Here is a 15,093-nt window from a genome sequence, read left to right as displayed (position 1 = left end):
GTCTCTTTGTGGTTGTTTTGTGTCTCTTTGTAGTTGTTTTGTGTGTCTGTGGTTGTTTTGTGTCTCTTTGTGGTCGTTTTGTGTCTCTGGATGTTTTGTGTCTCTCTGTGGTTGTTTTGTGTCTCTTTGTGGTAATTTTGTCTCTCTTTGTGGTCATTTTGTGTCTCTGTGGTCGTTTTGTGTCTCTTTGTGGTTGTTTTGTGTCTTTGGATGTTTTGTCTCTCTTTGTGGTCGTTTTGTCTCTTGTGGTCATTTTGTGTCTCTCTGGTTGTTTTGTGTCTCTGTGGTCGTTTTGTGTCTCTCTGGTTGTTTTGTGTTTCTTTGTGGTAATTTTGTCTCTCTTTGTGGTCATTTTGTGTCTCTGTGGTCGTTTTGTGTCTCTTTGTGGTTGTTTTGTGTCCCTGGATGTTTTGTGTCTCTTTGTGGTCGTTTTGTCTCTTGTGGTCATTTTGTGTCTCTTTGTGGTTGTTTTGTGTCTCTGGATGTTTTGTGTCTCTTTCTGGTAATTTTTTGTCTCTCTGTGCTTGTTTTGTCACTCTTTGTGGTCGTTTTGTTTCTCTCTGTGGTTGTTTTGTGTCTCTGTGGTCGTTTTGTGTCTCTCTGTGGTTGTATTGTGTCTCTGTGGGCGTTTTGTGTCTCTCTGTGGTTGCTTTGTGTCTCTGTGGTCGTTTTGTGTCTCTCTGTGGTTGTCTTGTGTCTTTTTGTGGTCATTTTGTCTCTTGTGGTCATTTTGTGTCTCTTTGTGGTTGTTTTGTGTCTCTTTGTAGTTGTTTTGTGTCTCTGTGGTCGTTTTGTGTCTCTTTGTGGTTGATTTGTGTCTCTGGATGTTTTGTGTGTATTTGTGGTCGTTATGTGTCTTTGTGGTAGTTTTATCTCTCTTTGTGGTCATGTTGTGTCTCCTTGTGGTTGTTTTGTGTCTCTGTGGTCGTTTTATGTCTCTCTGTGGTTGTTTTGTGTCTCTTTGTAGTTGTTTTGTGTCTCTGTGGTTGTTTGTGTCTCTTTCTGGAATTTATTTGTCTCTTTGTGGTCGTTTTGTGTCTCTTTGTGGTAGTTTTATGTCTCTTTGTGGTTGTTTTGTGTCTCTTTGTGATCGTTTTGTGTCTCTTTGTAGTTGTTGTGTCTCTTTGTGGTAGTTTTGTGTCTCTTTGTGGTTGTTATGTGTCTCTTCGTGGTCGTTTTTTGTTTCTGGATGTTTTTGTGCCTCTCTGTGGTAGTTTTGTCTCTCTTTGTGGTCATTTTGTGTCTCTGTGGTAGTTTTGTGTCTCTTTGTGGTTGTTTTGTGTCTCTGGATGTTATGTGTCTCTTGTGGTCATTTTGTGTCTCTTTGTGGTTGTTTCGTGTCTCTGGATGTTTTGTGTCTCTTTCTGGTAATTTTGTGTCTCTCTGTGCTTGTTTTGTCACTCTTTGTGGTTGTTTTGTTACTCTCTGTGGTTGTTTTGTGTCTCTTTCTGGTAATTTTGTGTCTCTCTGTGCTTGTTTTGTCACTCTTTGTGGTTGTTTTGTTACTCTCTGTGGTTGTTTTTTGTCTCTGTGGTCGTTATGTGTCTCTCTGTGGTTGTTTTGTGTCTTTATGTTGTCGTTTTGTCTCTTGTGGTAATTTTGTGTCTCTTTGTGGTTGTTTTGTGTCTCTTTGTAGTTATTTTGTGTCTCTGTGGTTGTTTTGTGTCTCTTTCTGGTAATTTTTTTGACTCTTTGTGGTAGCTTTGTGTCTCTTTGTGGTAGCTTTGTGTCTCTTTGTGGTAGCTTTGTGTCTCTTTGTGGTAGTTTTGTGTCTCTTTGTGGTTGTTTTGTGTCTCTTTGTGGTAGCTTTGTGTCTCTTTGTGGTAGTTTTATGTCTCTTTGTGGTTGTTTTGTGTCTCTTTGTGATCGTTTTGTGTCTCTTTGTAGTTGTTGTGTCTATGATGTTGTTTTGTCTCTCTTTGTGGTCATTTTATGTCTGTTTGTGATAGTTTTGTCTCTCTTTGTGGTCATTTTGTGTCTCTGTGGTCGTTTTGTGTCTCTTTGTCGTTGTTTTGTGTCTCTGTGATCGTTTTGTGTCTCTCTGTGGTTGTTTTGTGTCTCTGGATGTTTTGTGTCTCTTTGTGGTGGTTATGTGTCTCTGGATGTTTTGTGTCTCTTTCTGCTTGTTATGTGACTCTTTGTGGTTGTTTTGTGTCTCTCTGTGGTTGTTTTGTCTCTCTTTGTGGTCGTTTTGTGTATCTGAATGTTCTGTGTCTTTCATCATTTTTATGACTTATGTGGTGCTGTGGCTTAGTTGGTCAAAGTGCCTGTCTTGTAAACAGGAGATCCTGGGTTCAAATCCCAGCAGTGCCTGTGGTCCTGTTAAGCTAATGATGATTTAGCATATAAGTGTCTCTTTGTGGTTGTTTTCTGTCTCTCTGTGGTAGTTTTGTCTCTCTTTGTGGTCGTTTTGTGTCTCTTTGTGGTTGTTTTGTGTCTCTTTGTAGTTGTTTTGTGTGTCTGTGGTTGTTTTGTGTCTCTTTCTGGTAATTTTTTGTCTCTTTGTTGTAGCTTTGTGTCTCTTTGTGGTAGTTTTGTGTCTCTTTGTGGTTGTTTTGTGTCTCTTTGTGATCGTTTTGTGTCTATTTGTAGTTGTTGTGTCTCTGTGGTTTTTTGTCTCTCTTTGTGGTCATTTTTTGTCTGTTTGTGGTAGTTTTGTCTCTTTTTGTGGTCATTTTGTGTCTCTGCGGTCGTTTTGTGTTTCCCTGTGGTTGTTTTGTGTCTCTGGATGTTTTGTGTCTCTTTGTGGTTGTTTTGTGTCTGTTTGTGGTAGTTTTGTCTCTCTTTCTGGTAATTTTGTGTCTCTCTGTGGTTGTTTTGTGTCTCTTTGTGGTCGGTATTTGTCTCTGGATGTTTTGTGTCTCTTTGTGGTTGTTTTGTGTCTCTTTGTAGTTGTTGTGTTTCTGTGGTTGTTTAGTCTCTCTTTGTGGTCATTTTATGACTGTTTGTGGTAGTTTTGTCTCTCTTTGTGGTCATTTTGTGTCTCTGTGATCGTTTTTTGTCACTCTGTGGTTGTTTTGTGTCTCTTTGTAGTTGTTTTGTGTCTCTGTGGTTGTTTTGTGTCTCTTTCTGGTAATTTTTTGTCTTTTTGTGGTCGTTTTGTGTCTCTTTGTGGTAGTTTTATGTCTCTTTGTGGTTGTTTTGTTTCTCTTTGTGATCGTTTTGTGTCTCTTTGTAGTTGTTGTGTCTCTTTGTGGTCGTTTTGTGTCTCTTTGTGGTAGTTTTATGTCTCTTTGTGGTTGTTTTGTTTCTCTTTGTGATCGTTTTGTGTCTCTTTGTAGTTGTTGTGTCTCTTTGTGGTAGTTTTGTGTCTCTTTGTGGTTGTTATGTGTCTCTTTGTGGTCGTTTTGTGTCTCTGGATGTTTTGTGCCTCACTGTGGTTTTTTTGTGTCTCTTTCTGGTAATTTTGTGTCTCTTTGTGGTAGTTTTGTCTCTCTTTGTGGTCATTTTGTGTCTCTGTGGTCGTTTTGTGTCTCTTTGTAGTTGTTTTGTGTCTCTGGATGTTTTGTGTCTCTTTCTGGTAATTTTGTGTCTCTCTGTGCTTGTTTTTTCTCTCTTTGTGGTTGTTTTGTGACTCTCTGTGGTTGTTTTGTGTGTCTATGGTCGTTTTGTGTCTCTATGTGGTTGTTTTGTGTCTCTGTGATCGTTTTGTGTCTCTCTGTGGTTGTTTTGTGTCTCTGTGGTCGTTTTGTGTCTCTCTGTGGTTGTTTTGTGTTTCTTTGTAGTTGTTTTGTGTCTCTGTGGTTGTTTTGTGTCTCTTTCTGGTAATTTTTTGTCTCTTTGTGGTAGCTTTGTGACTCTATGTGTTAGTTTTGTGACTCTTTGTGGTTGTTCTGTTTCTCTTTGTGATCGTTTTGTGTCTCTCTGTGGTTGTTTTGTATCTCTGTGGTCGTTTTGTGTCTCTCTGTGGTCATCTTGTGTCTCTTTGTGGTCGTTTGTGTATCTGAATGTTTTGTGTCTTTCATCATTTTTATGACTTATGTGGTGCTGTGGCTTAGTTTGTCAAAGTGCCAGTCTAGTAAACAGGAGATCCTGGGTTCAAATCCCAGCCGTACCTGTGGTCCTATTAAGTTAACTATGACTTAGCATATAAAACAAGTCATTATCATGGTTCTACTTTACATTGGTTCTCTTAATTAAATGATTAACATCATGATAGTTATCAGTCTGTTCTTTGGTCAGACTTGATAAAAATGTTTTTAGAAATCAGAATTAGTTTTGGGATGTTTTGTGTCTCTTTCTGCTTGTTATGTGTCTCTCTGTGGTTGTTTTGTGTCTCTTTGTGGTTGTTATGTGTCTCTGGATGTTTTGTGTCTCTTTTTGCTTGTTATGTGACTCTCTTTGGTTGTTTTGTGTCTCTTTGTAGTTGTTTTGTGTCTCTGTGGTTGTTTTGTGTCTCTTTGTGGTCGTTTTGTGTCTCTTTGTGGTTGTTTTGTGTCTCTTTGTAGTTGTTTTGTGTGTCTGTGGTTGTTTTGTGTCTCTTTCTGGTAATTTTTTGTCTCCTTGTGGTAGTTTTGTGTCTTTTTCTGGTAATTTTGTGTCTCTTTGTGGTAGTTTTGTGTCTATTTGTAGTTGTTGTGTCTGTGGTTTTTTGTCTCTCTTTGTGGTCATTTTTTCTCTGTTTGTGGTAGTTTTGTCTCTCTTTGTGGTCATTTTGTGTCTCTGCGGTCGTTTTGTGTTTCTTTGTGGTTTTTTTGTGTCTCTGGATGTTTTGTGTCTCTTTGTGGTTGTTTTGTGTCTCTTTGTGATCGTTTTGTGTCTATTTGTAGTTGTTGTGTCTGTGGTTTTTTGTCTCTCTTTGTGGTCATTTTTTCTCTGTTTGTGGTAGTTTTGTCTCTCTTTGTGGTCATTTTGTGTCTCTGCGGTCGTTTTGTGTTTCTTTGTGGTTTTTTTGTGTCTCTGGATGTTTTGTGTCTCTTTGTGGTTGTTTTGTGTCTGTTTGTGGTAGTTTTGTCTCTCTTTCTGGTAATTTTGTGTCTCTCTGTGGTTGTTTTGTGTCTCTTTGTGGTCGGTATGTGTCTCTGGATGTTTTGTGTCTCTTTGTGGTTGTTTTGTGTCTCTTTGTAGTTGTTGTGTTTCTGTGGTTGTTTAGTCTCTCTTTGTGGTCATTTTATGACTGTTTGTGGTAGTTTTGTCTCTCTTTGTGGTCATTTTGTGTCTCTGTGGTCGTTTTGTGTCTCTTTGTAGTTGTTTTGTGTCTCTGTGGTTGGTTTGTGTCTCTTTGTGGTTGTTTTTTGTCTCTTTGTGGTCGTTTTGTGTCTCTTTGTGGTAGTTTTATGTCTCTTTGTGGTTGTTTTGTTTCTCTTTGTGATCGTTTTGTGTCTCTTTGTGGTTGTTTTGTGTCTCTGTGGTCGTTTTGTGTCTCTCTGTGGTCATTTTGTGTCTCTTTGTGGTCGTTTTGTGTTTCTTTGTAGTTGTTTTGTGTCTCTGTGGTTGTTTTGTGTCTCTTTCTGGTAATTTTTTGTCTCTTTGTGGTAGCTTTGTGACTCTTTGTGTTAGTTTTGTGACTCTTTGTGGTTGTTCTGTTTCTCTTTGTGATCGTTTTGTGTCTCTTTGTAGTTGTTGTGTCTCTTTGGTTGTTTAGTCTCTCTTTGTGGTCATTTTATGTCTGTTTGTGGTAGTTTTGTCTCTCTTTGTGGTCATTTTGTGTCTCTGTGGTCGTTTTGTGTCTCTTTGTGGTTGTTTTGTGTCTCTGGATGTTTTGTGTCTCTTTGTCGTTGTTTTGTGTCTCTGGATGTTTTGTGTCTCTGGATGTTTTGTGTCTCTGGATGTTTTGTGTCTCTTTCTGGTAATTTTGTGTCTCTCTGTGGTTGTTTTGTGTCTCTGTGGTCGTTTTGTGTCTCTCTGTGGTCATCTTGTGTCTCTTTGTGGTCGTTTTTTGTATCTGAATGTTTTGTGTCTTTCCTCATTTTTATGGCTTATGTGGTGCTGTGGCTTAGTTGGTCAAAGTTCCTGTCTTGTAAACAGGAGATCCTGGGTTCAAATCCCAGCAGTGCCTGTGGTCCTGTTAAGCTAACGATGACTTAGCATATAAAACAGGTCATTATCAGGGTTCTACTTTACATTGGTTCTCTTAATTAAATGATGAACATCATGACTTGATAAAAATGTTTTTAGAAATCAGAATTAGTTTTGGGATGTTTTGTGTCTCTTTCTGCTTGTTATGTGTCTCTCTGTGGTTGTTTTGTGTCTCTTTCTGCTTGTTATGTGTCTCTGGATGTTTTGTGTCTCTTTCTGCTTGTTATGTGACTCTCTGTGGTTGTTATGTGTCTCTCTTTGGTTGTTTTGTGTCTCTTTGTAGTTGTTTTGTGTCTCTGTGGTTGTTTTGTCTTTCTTTGTGGTCGTTTTGTGTGTCTTTGTGATATTTTTTTGTCTCTTTGTAGTTGTTGTGTCTCCGTGGTTGTTTTGTGTCTCTTTCTGGTAATTTTATGTCTCTTTGTGGTTGTTTATTGTCTCTTTGTGGTTGTGTTCTGTCTCTGTGGTTGTTTTGTGTCTCTTTGTGGTAGTTTTGTGTCTTTTTCTGGTAATTTTGTGTCTCTTTGTGGTAGTTTTGATTCTCTTTGTGGTAGTTCTGTCTCTCTTTGTGGTCATTTGTGTCTCTTTGTGATAGTTTTGTGTCTCTTTGTAGTTGTTGTGTCTCTGCGGTTGTCTTTTCTCTCTTCGTGGTCATTTTGTGTCTCTTTGTGATCATTTTGTGTCTCTTTGTGGTTGTTATGTGTCTCTTTGTGGTCGTTTTGTGTCTCGTTGTGGTTGTTTAGTGTCTCTCTTTGGTTGTTTTGTGTCTCTTTGTAGTTGTTTTATGTCTCTGTGGTTGTTTTTTGACTCTTTGTGGTAGTTTTGCCTGTCTTTGTTGTCGTTTTGTGTCTCTTTGTGATCTTTTTTTGTCTCTTTGTAGTTGTTGTGTCTCTGTGGTTGTTTTGTGTCTCTTTCTGGTAAATTTGTGTCTCTTTGTGGTAGTTTTGTGTCTCTTTGTGGTCATTTTGTGTCTCTTTGTGGTTGTTTAATGTCTCTTTGTGGTTGTTTTCTGTCTCTGTGGTTGTTTTGTGTCTCTTTCTGGTAAATTTGTGTCTCTTTGTGGTAGTTTTGTGTCTCTTTGTGGTAGTTTTGTGTCTTTTTCTGGTAATTTTGTGTCTCTTTGTGGTAGTTTTGTGTCTCTTTGTGGTAGTTTTGTCTCTCTTCGTGGTCATTTTGTGTCTCTTTGTGATCGTTTTGTGTCTCTTTGTAGTTGTTGTGTCTCTTTGGTTGTTTAGTCTCTCTTTGTGGTCATTTTGTGTCTCTCTGTGGTCATCTTGTGTCTCTTTGTGGTCGTTTTGTGTATCTGAATGTTTTGTGTCTTTCATCATTTTTATGACTTATGTGGCGCTGTGGCTTAGTTGGTCAAAGTGCCTGTCTAGTAAACAGAAGATCCTGGGTTCAAATCCCAGCAGTGCCTGTAGTCCTTTTCAGGTAACTAGGACTTAGCATATAAAACAGCTCATTATCAGGGTTCTACTTTACATTGGTTCTCTTAATTAAATGATGAACATCATGATTATTATCAGTCTCTTCATTGGTCAGACTTGATAAAAATGTTTTTAGAAATTAGAATTAGTTTTGGGATGTTTTGTGTCTCTTTGTGGTCGTTTTGTGTCTCTGGATGTTTTGTGTCTCTTTCTGCTTGTTATGTGTCTCTCTGTGGTTGTTTTGTGTCTCTTTGTGGTTGTTATGTGTCTCTTTGTGGTCGTTTTGTGTCTCTTTGTGGTTGTTATGTGTCTCTTTGTGGTTGTTTTGTGTCTCTTTGTGGTCGTTTTGTGTCTCTTTGTGGTCGTTTTTTGTCTCTTTGTGGTCGTTTTGTGACTCTTTTTGGTTGTTTTGTGTCTCTTTCTGGTAATTTTGTCTCTTTTTGTGGTCATTTTGTGTCTCTGTGGTCGTTTTGTGTCTCTTTGTGGTTGTTTTGTGTCTCTGGATGTTTTGTGTCTCTTGGTGGTTGTTATTCAATTCAATTCAATTCAATTTTATTTATATAGCGCCAGATTACAACAATTGTCATCTCAAGGCACTTAAGTAATATAGTCCAATTCAAGCCAATTGGAATTCAATTCATTGTAATCATAATCCAATTAATTCATATAGAGCTAATTAAAAAAATTAATATCCTAGCTAAGGAAACCAACAGATTGCACCGAAATGTGTCTTCAGTCCAATCTCCCGTCCTGAGCGTGCCTGTGGCAACTGTGGAAAGGAACGACTCCCTTTTAACAGGAAGAAACCTCTGGCAGAACCAGACTCAGGAAGGGTGGCCATCCGCCTCGACCAGCTGGGGTTTGAGAAGACAGAAAAGAGGGAAAAGAGGGGGGAAAAACACCATAACGCCATTCAAAGGATATCTGTTGGAACAGGGAAACATAGGTTAATAACCACAATAATGTCACATGTACATAAAATCAATTTTGAAATTAAACAGGGGGAAAAAGAGAGCAAAGTGAGGAAAGGTGTGACAGATGAGGTCCCCCAGCAGTCTAAGCCTATAGCAGCTTAACTATGGGATGTTTCAGGATTACCTGAGCCATCCCTAACTATAAGCTTTATCGAAAAGAAAAGTTTTAAGCCTAATCTTAAAAGTGGAAAGGGTGTCTGCTTCCCGGACATTTACTGGCAGCTTATTCCACAAGAGAGGGGCCTGATAACTGAAGGCTCTACCTCCCATTCTACTTTTAGAAACGCTGGGAACAACAAGTAAACCTGCAGTTTGGGAGCGAAGTGCTCTGTTAGGAAAATATTGTACAATGAGATCTTTAAGATATGATGGAGTTCGGTCAGTAAGAGCTTTATATGTGAGGAGAAGAATCTTAAATTCTATTCTGAATTTAACAGGGAGCCAATGAAGAGAAGCTAAAACTGGAGAAACATGATCTCTCCTGTTAGTTCTCATCAGAACTCTGGCTGCAGCATTTTGGATCAGCTGGAGGCTTGTCAGAGAATATGTGGGACAGCCCAATAATAAGGAATTACAGTAGTCCAATCTTGAAGTAACAAATGCATGAACTAGTTTCTCTGCATCACCTTGAGACAGGATGTTCCTGATTTTGGCAATATTACGAAGGTGAAAGAAGGCAGTCCTAGAAACCAGTTTTATATGTGCGTCAAATGATAAATTCTGGTCAAAAATAACTCCAAGGTTCCTCACTGTAGAACTAGAAGCCAAGGAAATACCATCTAGAGTAACTATATAACTAGACAATTTCTCCCTGAAGCGCTCAGGTCCAAAGAGAACAACTTCAGTTTTGTCTGAATTTAAAAGCAGACAGTTCTGAGTCATCCAGGTCTTTATGTCTTTAAGACAGGCTTGTAGCCTGACCAACCTGTAGGTTTCATCTGGTTTCATAGATAAGTACAGCTGAGTATCATCAGCATAACAATGGAAATTTATGCCATGCTGTCTGATAATGTTACCTAATGGAAGCATGTATAAAGTAAAAAGAATCGGTCCAAGCACAGAACCCTGAGGAACTCCATGACTTACTCCAACGTGTGAGGAAGATTCCTCATTTACAAGAACAAACTGGAATCTATCAGATAAATATGACTTAAACCAGCCTAATGCAGTTCCTTTAATCCCAATAACATGTTCAAGTCTCTGTAACAGAATGCTGTGATCGATCGTATCAAATGCAGCACTGAGATCCAACAGGACAAGCACAGAAACAAGTCCGCTATCAGAAGCTAACAGGAGATCATTGGTAACTTTCACCAGTGCCGTTTCTGTGCTATGATGCACTCTGAATCCTGACTGAAACTCTTCAAACAGATTATTTCTATGTAAATGATCACAAAGTTGAACTGCAACTATTTTTTCAAGAACTTTGGACAAAAAAGGGAGATTGGATATAGGTCGATAATTAGCCAACACTTCTGAATCAAGAGTAGGTTTTTTAAGTAAAGGTTTAATTACAGCAACCTTAAAAGTCTGAGGTACATATCCTATCAACAAAGACCGATTGATCAAATCCAATATGGAAGTGTCAATTAAGGGGAAAACCTCCTTGAACAGTCTGGTTGGGATTGGGTCTAACATACAAGTTGATGGTTTAGAAGAGACTATTGCTGTTGTTAGCTCAGAGAGATCAACTGGGCAGAAGCTGTCTAAATACAATTCAGGTTCGAAAGATACTTCTAAAGCTGCTCTACTTGATGATACATCAGTGATAATAATGGGAAGGATTCCATTAATCTTCTCTCTGATAGAAACAATTTTATTGATGAAGAATCTCATGAAATCATCACTGCTGAGAGTTAAAGGAATACATGGCTCAACAGAGCTCGGAGTCTTTGTCAGTCTGGCAACAGTGCTGAAAAGAAACCTGGGATTATTCTTATTCTCTTCTATCAATAATGAATAATACGCAGTTCTAGCTTTACGAAGTGCTTTCTTATACGTTATTAAACTATCTTTCCAGACTAATTGAGACTCTTCTAAATTAGAGGAACGCCACTGTCTCTCCAGCTTTCTTGCAGTCTGCTTTAACGCACGCAGCTGTGAATTATACCAAGGAGCCAACCTCTTCTGACTGATTACCTTCCTTTTCAGAGGGGCAACATTGTCCAGTGTTGTACGCATTGAAGCTATAGTGCTGTCAACAAGAGAGTCAAGTTCTACTGGAGTAAAATTTAGGTAGCCATCCTGTGTCATATCAGCACATGGCAGTGAAGAAAAGGATGATGAAATCAACTCTTTAAATCTGGTTACAGCATTCTCTGACAGACACCTTCTATATGTAGAATTCTTCTCAGAAACCGTGTAGTCAAGTAATGTAAATTCAAAAGTTATTAAAAAATGGTCAGACAAGACAGGGTTATGAGGGAACACTGTTAACTGTTCACTCTCAATGCCATAAGTCAGCACAAGGTCAAGGGTATGATTAAGGCAGTGAGTAGGTCTGTGAACACTTTGAGAAAATCCAATAGAGTCTAATATAGAATTAAAGTTAATATTTAGGCTGTCATTTTCAACATCTACATGAATATTAAAGTCACCCACTACAATGACTTTATCTGTACTCAGCACTAACTGGGATAAAAACTCTGAGAATTCAGACAGAAACTCAGAATAAGGGCCAGGTGGACGATACACAACAACAAACACAAGAGGTTTTTGTGATTTCCACTTTGGGTGGGAAAAACTGAGAATCAGAGATTCAAAAGAGCTAAAACTAATCTTGGGTCTAGGACTGATTAGTAATCCTGATCTGAAGATAGCTGCCACTCCTCCTCCTCTACCTGTGGTTCTAGGAACATGAACATTTAAATAGTCAGAGGGAGTTGATTCATTAATGCTAACATGATCCTCCTGCTGCAGCCAGGTTTCTGTAAGACAAAATATATCAATATGATGATCACAGATCAAATCATTCACTAACAGAGACTTCGAAGGGAGAGATCTAATATTCAGCAAACCACATTTAATAGTTTGATGTTTTTGTTCAGTTAAAGTTTTTGTTTTAAATTTTTTTTGCACAAGAGCATTTGCTCCTTTTGTGTTTTTTGATTGAGGGGGGGGCAGCATCAGGTGGGAAGCCGCAGAGAAGTGTGTAAGACTACAACTCTGCATCCTGGTCTCAACCCTGGGATGTCATGTTTTTGGATGACTAATAAATTCGTCCATATTTCTAGAAATGAGAGCCGCTCCTTCCAAAGTGGGATGGATGCCGTCTCTCCTCATCAGACCAGGTTTTCTCCAGAAAGATTGCCAATTATCTATGTAGCCCACGTTGTTTGCTGTTGTTATGTGTCTCTTTGTGGTCATTTTGTGTCTCTGGATGTTTTGTGTCTCTTTGTGGTCGTTTTGTGTCTCTTTGTGGTTGTTTTGTGTCTCTTTCTGGTAATTTTGTCTCTTTTTGTGGTCATTTTGTGTCTCTGTGGTCGTTTTGTAACTCTTTGTGGTTGTTTTGTGTCTCTGGATGTTTTGTGTGTCTTTGTGGTCGTTATGTGTCTCTGGATGCTTTGTGTCTCTTTGTGGTCGTTTTGTCTCTTGTGGTCATTTTGTGTCTCTTTGTGGCTGTTTTGTGTATCTGGATGTTTTGTGTCTCTTTGTGGTAGTTTTGTCTCTCTTTGTGGTCATTTTGTGTCTCTTTGTGGTTGTTTTGTGTCTCTGTGATCGTTTTTTGTCACTCTGTGGTTGTTTTGTGTCTCTCTGTGGTTGTTTTGTGTCTCTGTGGTTGTTTTGTGTCTCTTTCTGGTAATTTTTTGTCTTTTTGTGGTCGTTTTGTGTCTCGTTGTGGTAGTTTTATGTCTCTTTGTGGTTGTTTTGTTTCTCTTTGTGATCGTTTTGTGTCTCTTTGTAGTTGTTGTGTCTCTTTGTGGTAGTTTTGTGTCTCTTTGTGTTTGTTATGTGTCTCTTTGTGGTCGTTTTGTGTCTCTGGATGTTTTGTGCCTCACTGTGGTTTTTTTGTGTCTCTTTCTGGTAATTTTGTGTCTCTTTGTGGTAGTTTTGTCTCTCTTTGTGGTCATTTTGTGTCTCTGTGGTCGTTTTGTGTCTCTTTGTGGTTGTTTTGTGTCTCTGGATGTTTTGTGTGTCTGTGATAGTTTTGTGTCTCTCTGTGGTCGTTTTGTGTCTCTTTGTGGTAGTTTTATGTCTCTTTGTGGTTGTTTTGTTTCTCTTTGTGATCGTTTTGTGTCTCTTTGTGGTTGTTTTGTGTCTCTGTGGTCGTTTTGTGTCTCTCTGTGGTCATCTTGTGTCTCTTTGTGGTCGTTTTGTGTATCTGAATGTTTTGTGTCTTTCATCATTTTTATGATTTATGTGGTGCTGTGGCTTAGTTGGTCAAAGTGCCTGTCTAGTAAACAGGAGATCCTGGGTTCAAATCCCAGCAGTGCCTGTGGTCCTTTTAAGCTAACTATGACTTAGCATATAAAACAGCTCATTATCAGGGTTCTACTTTACATTGGTTCTCTTAATTAAATGATGAACATCATGATTATTATCAGTCTCTTCATTGGTCAGACTTGATAAAAATGTTTTTAGAAATCAGAATTAGTTTTGGGATGTTTTGTGTCTCTTTGTGGTCGTTTTGTGTCTCTTTGTGGTTGTTTTGTGTCTCTTTCTGGTAAATTTGTGTCTCTTTGTGGTAGTTTTGTGTCTCTTTGTGGTAGTTTTGTGTCTTTTTCTGGTAATTTTGTGTCTCTTTGTGGTAGTTTTGTGTCTCTTTGTGGTAGTTTTGTCTCTCTTCGTGGTCATTTTGTGTCTCTTTGTGATCGTTTTGTGTCTCTTTGTAGTTGTTGTGTCTCTTTGGTTGTTTAGTCTCTCTTTGTGGTCATTTTGTGTCTCTCTGTGGTCATCTTGTGTCTCTTTGTGGTCGTTTTGTGTATCTGAATGTTTTGTGTCTTTCATCATTTTTATTACTTATGTGGTGCTGTGGCTTAGTTGGTCAAAGTGCCTGTCTAGTAAACAGAAGATCCTGGGTTCAAATCCCAGCAGTGCCTGTAGTCCTTTTCAGGTAACTAGGACTTAGCATATAAAACAGCTCATTATCAGGGTTCTACTTTACATTGGTTCTCTTAATTAAATGATGAACATCATGATTATTATCAGTCTCTTCATTGGTCAGACTTGATAAAAATGTTTTTAGAAATTAGAATTAGTTTTGGGATGTTTTGTGTCTCTTTGTGGTCGTTTTGTGTCTCTGGATGTTTTGTGTCTCTTTCTGCTTGTTATGTGTCTCTCTGTGGTTGTTTTGTGTCTCTTTGTGGTTGTTATGTGTCTCTTTGTGGTCGTTTTGTGTCTCTTTGTGGTTGTTATGTGTCTCTTTGTGGTTGTTTTGTGTCTCTTTGTGGTCGTTTTGTGTCTCTTTGTGGTCGTTTTTTGTCTCTTTGTGGTCGTTTTGTGACTCTTTTTGGTTGTTTTGTGTCTCTTTCTGGTAATTTTGTCTCTTTTTGTGGTCATTTTGTGTCTCTGTGGTCGTTTTGTGTCTCTTTGTGGTTGTTTTGTGTCTCTGGATGTTTTGTGTCTCTTGGTGGTTGTTATGTGTCTCTTTGTGGTCATTTTGTGTCTCTGGATGTTTTGTGTCTCTTTGTGGTCGTTTTGTGTCTCTTTGTGGTTGTTTTGTGTCTCTTTCTGGTAATTTTGTCTCTTTTTGTGGTCATTTTGTGTCTCTGTGGTCGTTTTGTAACTCTTTGTGGTTGTTTTGTGTCTCTGGATGTTTTGTGTGTCTTTGTGGTCGTTATGTGTCTCTGGATGCTTTGTGTCTCTTTGTGGTCGTTTTGTCTCTTGTGGTCATTTTGTGTCTCTTTGTGGCTGTTTTGTGTATCTGGATGTTTTGTGTCTCTTTGTGGTAGTTTTGTCTCTCTTTGTGGTCATTTTGTGTCTCTTTGTGGTTGTTTTGTGTCTCTGTGATCGTTTTTTGTCACTCTGTGGTTGTTTTGTGTCTCTTTGTAGTTGTTTTGTGTCTCTGTGGTTGTTTTGTGTCTCTTTCTGGTAATTTTTTGTCTTTTTGTGGTCGTTTTGTGTCTCTTTGTGGTTGTTTTGTGTCTCTGTGATCGTTTTTTGTCACTCTGTGGTTGTTTTGTGTCTCTTTGTAGTTGTTTTGTGTCTCTCTGTGGTTGTTTTGTGTCTCTGTGGTCGTTTTGTGTCTCTCTGTGGTCATCTTGTGTCTCTTTGTGGTCGTTTTTTGTATCTGAATGTTTTGTGTCTTTCCTCATTTTTATGGCTTATGTGGTGCTGTGGCTTAGTTGGTCAAAGTTCCTGTCTTGTAAACAGGAGATCCTGGGTTCAAATCCCAGCAGTGCCTGTGGTCCTGTTAAGCTAACTATGACTTAGCATATAAAACAGGTCATTATCAGGGTTCTACTTTACATTGGTTCTCTTAATTTAATGATGAACATCATGACTTGATAAAAATGTTTTTAGAAATCAGAATTAGTTTTGGGATGTTTTGTGTCTCTTTCTGCTTGTTATGTGTCTCTCTGTGGTTGTTTTGTGTCTCTTTCTGCTTGTTATGTGTCTCTGGATGTTTTGTGTCTCTTTCTGCTTGTTATGTGACTCTCTGTGGTTGTTATGTGTCTCTCTTTGGTTGTTTTGTGTCTCTTTGTAGTTGTTTTGTGTCTCTGTGGTTGTTTTGTCTT

The 15,093-nt window shown here is 38.5% G+C and overlaps 6 non-coding genes across 6 annotated transcripts; all 6 read left to right on the top strand.

Moving 5' to 3' along the window:
• The first annotated feature begins 2,239 nt into the window (after window positions 1-2,239).
• Window positions 2,240-2,313, top strand: trnat-ugu (transfer RNA threonine (anticodon UGU)). Its single transcript has one exon. It is a non-coding gene; the product is annotated as a tRNA-Thr (tRNA).
• Window positions 2,314-5,924: 3,611 nt separating this feature from the next.
• On the top strand, window positions 5,925-5,998 carry trnat-ugu (transfer RNA threonine (anticodon UGU)). Its single transcript has one exon. It is a non-coding gene; the product is annotated as a tRNA-Thr (tRNA).
• Window positions 5,999-7,358: 1,360 nt separating this feature from the next.
• trnat-agu (transfer RNA threonine (anticodon AGU)) lies at window positions 7,359-7,432 on the top strand. Its single transcript has one exon. It is a non-coding gene; the product is annotated as a tRNA-Thr (tRNA).
• A 5,345-nt stretch (window positions 7,433-12,777) lies between these two features.
• trnat-agu (transfer RNA threonine (anticodon AGU)) lies at window positions 12,778-12,851 on the top strand. Its single transcript has one exon. It is a non-coding gene; the product is annotated as a tRNA-Thr (tRNA).
• A 530-nt stretch (window positions 12,852-13,381) lies between these two features.
• Window positions 13,382-13,455, top strand: trnat-agu (transfer RNA threonine (anticodon AGU)). Its single transcript has one exon. It is a non-coding gene; the product is annotated as a tRNA-Thr (tRNA).
• Window positions 13,456-14,685: 1,230 nt separating this feature from the next.
• On the top strand, window positions 14,686-14,759 carry trnat-ugu (transfer RNA threonine (anticodon UGU)). Its single transcript has one exon. It is a non-coding gene; the product is annotated as a tRNA-Thr (tRNA).
• Window positions 14,760-15,093: the final 334 nt, after the last annotated feature.

The sequence above is a fragment of the Leuresthes tenuis genome, unplaced genomic scaffold (assembly GCF_036924035.1).
Source record: "Leuresthes tenuis unplaced genomic scaffold, fLeuTen1.0.hap1 SCAF_23, whole genome shotgun sequence".
In the NCBI taxonomy this organism is placed as follows: domain Eukaryota; kingdom Metazoa; phylum Chordata; class Actinopteri; order Atheriniformes; family Atherinopsidae; genus Leuresthes; species Leuresthes tenuis.
The sequence above is the reverse complement of the archived record's forward strand: the minus strand, read 5'-3'. Positions and strand labels throughout refer to the sequence as shown.